At 43.6% G+C, this 4,347-nt stretch overlaps 1 protein-coding gene across 1 annotated transcript in view; it reads right to left on the bottom strand.

Moving 5' to 3' along the window:
* LOC108798590 (catenin delta-2-like) overlaps positions 1-4,347 on the bottom strand; it is a 177,878-nt gene that overhangs the window by 9,533 nt on the left and 163,998 nt on the right. The gene's annotated exons all lie outside the window — the stretch shown is intronic.

Genomic DNA, 4,347 nt, shown 5'->3' on the forward strand with positions numbered 1-4,347 from the left:
ATTTTTGTACACAATATAACGATGGAGCCTTCAAGATAACTAGAATCCTCAAGAAACATTGGCGGATCCTCGAGGAGGATCCACTCTTTAGGGAATCCCTTCCCAAATTCCCTAGTGTGACCTTCAAGAGACCGAAAGATCTACGGAGCATGATAGCACCCAGCAAATTGAAATCCACTAAAAACATGAATTTGGGTAAAGGGCTATTTGGACAGACAGGCTGTTACAAATGCAATATTCATAATTGTGGTGCCTATCCTTATTTCTGGCATAGAAAGAAAGAAGTTCCTAACCCTAGTGGTAAAAGCTACCCAATTCGACAATTCATCAATTGTGCTACTCAGTATGTCATATATGGAATTATCTGCCCCTGCGGAAAATTATACGTGGGGTGGACTATCAGGACATTGAGGACGAGGTTTGGAGAGCATAAGAGGAATATCCTAAAAAAGGTGACAGAACATTCTCTCCCCAGACACTTCATAGAGTCACACAAGTCCAATCCTGAGGGACTGAGAGTCTTCGGGATTGAGGCAATTCCTGACAATCCAGATGAGGGTCTAAGATTTAAGCATCTGTGCCACAGGGAGGCTTTTTGGATATATTCCCTCAATAGCCTATACCCTGTAGGTTTCAATGAGGGCTTAGAGCTGGCTTCATCGCTATAAGCATCGCATCCATGATTAAATCTTGGAGAGCTGACATTCACAACTGTGGTGGCTTATCACATGCCTAGTCCAGCCTAGACCAGGCAATTGCTCATGGTCATCTAGATTGTCCATTGTACCAGCTAACATCGATTCCTATACAATTCATTTATAAACAATAATAACCTTTCAACCTCCTTGTTGTTCTTGATCAACACATCATTTGACAATGACTCAGGGCTAGCCATCATTCTAGTATTATTTTATTATTCTTTATTTTGTAAACAACTATTACTTATTTATAACAAGGTTCTAACTAATGCATCTATTTAGCACCACTAATGTTTCTATAAATTTTCTCTGGTCTTAACCTCTCTTTATTTCTCTTCATTTTTAATAATATTTCTCATAATCAAGTGTTAAAAAATTTGTCTGTACCAGGAAAGGCCCCTTGTTTGTGTTTTTTCCCTAGATTTTGCGGTCTCCCTGGCTGGTTTGGGGGCAGCATCCTGCAGACCTTTCTATACACATGCTTTTTATTATTAATATTTTTTAATAGACTTGTTTTCTGACTACACTCGTGCTTATATTGGTCCATACTGGCTGAGTAGTCCTTTTTGGCGCTTTTTTGTGTTCATATCGGTATAGTCTTTTTTGCTTACCTGCTTCATTGTGTATACATCATACAGTATAAGTATGTCTGTAAACATTATCTTCATGCAAGTACTAAGAAGGGTAAACGTTTGAGAGGAACCAAACTATGGAAGCTGTACCCATACAAGGGCAGGCAAAGGTCTAGTCACCAGTATTGATTGTGGTCTCCCTGCAGCTGATCTTTTTCCCATTACTGATTTATCATACCTTGGTCCTCACTGTGTCTCTGTGTGGAGGGAGTGATCATGGAAGAGTCAATGCTTTGCTTCCTCATGTCAGAGCATCCAGTAGAAAGACAATGAGCAGAAGGAAGGAGAACAATGAGCAGCAAAGTAGTGACATCACCAATTCTCATTCCAAATCTCCTGAAATGAGCAGTCAAAGGCAGCTGTGACTTAAGCTGGCCAAACATGGCTTGAATTTCAGCCAATTCTTACTGAAACTACTGAAATTCAAACCGTAGGTGGCCTTGTAAGCAGGCCCGGCGCTACCGCAAGGCAAGGCAAGCGGCTGCCTGAGGGCGCTGAAGGGTAAGGGTGGAAAAAACAGGGCAAAAATGCACCTTCGCCTGTGTAGGCAAAAATCCTAGCACCAGCCCTGCTTGTAAGCACCACCTGACTCAACAAACTCTGACTGCAGAAATTGTCAGTCGAACAGTGACTGCATCCAACCAGCTGCAGTCACTCTTTGGGTATTTGCCTGTATTGAGTGTTGATAAAAAAGAAGCTGTTAAAATATTAAAGGAGAACTATGGGGTCAGTGTTTTTCCCCATAGTTCTCCTTAGGGTAACGGGAAGACACAAACTAGCGTCCTCCCGTTACCCTAAGCTCAGTATACCGCGAGCAACATATACGCGGTATACTGAGACGCCGGAGCGGATCCCGACTTAGATGACGGGATCCGCCCAGCTGCGTGAGTGACAGCTGGCTCTGCCTATCTAGAGGCAGAGCCAGCTGTACCCGCCCCCTCCCCTGTCCGTTCTGCCAATCAGCGCTGTCAGATCGGAGCGGGGAATCCAGCCCCTCCCCCTGTCACGGCAGAGAGCCGTGACAGGATCGAGAGGCGAGCGAACCCGGTATGTGTTCGCTCACCTCCCGATCTACTGAGCCGACCTGTGACAGTCTCATTGTCACAGGTCGGCTAGAACTATGAGGTGAGTGAAAAGCACTCACCTCATAGTTCTCCTTTAAGCTGGTGTTTAATGCTCATATTTGCATTTGTACAGCGAAGAAGAAAAATAAAAAGGAACTTTTAAAGCAGTCACACAAAAATCACAAAAAGTATGGCTGAGAAAATAAATAGAAGTAAGTGAAAGACTTTAAAGCTATAAAAAAAACCAGTACTAGGCAGGTTTTGCTACATTTGTACAAGTAGTAAAATACCCTTTGTTACATTTGTACATTAAAGCTTATGTACAGCCAAAACATTTTGTAAAAAATTAGAATAAGTAATGTTTAGAATTCCTGACAGTTTTTTTTTCTTTTTCTTGCTTTCTCTGTTCCATTGAGGAGCCTTCCCTTCATTTCCTGTACTGGATATGCAACAGGAAGTGAAAGAAAATCTCAACAAAATGAAATCACTGTTTAAAGATTTGCTCTCACCTCTTGCTCTAGTGACAACTCTAGAATTTTGGATTACCCATGGACAATGATCCCCAGGGCAAATAGAGAGAGTGGATCTACCTAATTTACCTAGCCAGGGCCAGATTGAGAGCATCACAGGCCTGGTGCTGAGGATTTTGGTGGGCCTTTTTATTCAAATTTTATTCAGTCACCGGGGCCTTCTTCCTCCTGTGCGGGCTGTGATTAGTACTCTACAAAACACAAAAATTCCCCAGCCTCAACCTGCCAGCCAGCCTGCAACCAAACAAGTAGCCCTGTCAACAGTATGCGTTAAAATCAGAGGTTTTAGTTGCACAAACTTTTGGCCAAAAATATGTAGAAGCCACACTGCCGCGCCAAGGCACCTCTGCAAAGTGTGGTCCTAACTCTATGTATCCGAGTCTCCAAGTGTGAGCATATTAATGAAGTTGATAAATTACATGCAGGTGTACCTGGAGGTAGCCAACTCCTCCTAATAAGGTGCAGGGACGCACTGGAGGCCCAGCAACCAAAAATGCACGCTGGGACTCCAGTGCGTCCCCCTAACCCAAAATAGTCAAACTAGAAAAAAATGGTACATGCATGAATCTATAACCGGCCTTTATAGCAGGGCGCACATTGGGAAGGCTTACAACAATACAAAACACAAAAATTCCCCAGCCTCAACCTGCCAGCCAGCCTGCAACCAAACAAGTAGCCCTGTCAACAGTATGCGTTAAAATCAATCAAACCTCGCATTTTCTTGTGATTAGTACTCTCCCTACAGCTTGGAGTCAGTGGTGGAGCGCCAGGGCCCGATTGCAGCTGCGACCCTGGTAGATCTGCCACTGACTCCAAGCTGTAGAGAGACTAGAAATCTCAGCAATGCATTATACAGCAATGCACAATACCACCAACTATAGAGGACTACAAATCCCAGTAATACATTATACAGCAATGCAGAATACCACCAGCTATAGAGGACTACAAATTCCAGTAATACATTACACAGAAATTCAGAATAACACCAGCTATAAAAGACTACAAATCCCAGCAATAAATTATACAGCAAGGCAGAATTCCACTAACTATACAGTAGAAGACTACAAAACCCAATAATGCATTACAGAGCAATGCAGAATACCACCAGCTATAGAGGACTACAAATCCCAACAATACATTGTAAAGCACTGCAGAATAATACCATCAGCTATTAAGGACTAAAAATCCCAGCACTACTTTATACATCAATGCAGAATACTATGAAGCTACATACGCTGTGTTGCTCGGGTTCTGAGCCTGACGCCTCCAGGGTCTCAGGAGAGCTATGCGGGTTTTAGGGGGGTTGTGCAGGCTCTCAGGAGGCTGCTTAGGTTCTTAGGTGGCCAGTGCAGGCTCTCAGGGAGTCAGTGCGGGCTCCGGGGGTCAGTGCAGGATCCAGGGGATCAGTTAAGTGAGGGCTCCG

Source organism: Nanorana parkeri, unplaced genomic scaffold (assembly GCF_000935625.1).
Source record: "Nanorana parkeri isolate BGI_ZX_2015 unplaced genomic scaffold, ASM93562v1 scaffold1512, whole genome shotgun sequence".
Classification (NCBI taxonomy): domain Eukaryota; kingdom Metazoa; phylum Chordata; class Amphibia; order Anura; family Dicroglossidae; genus Nanorana; species Nanorana parkeri.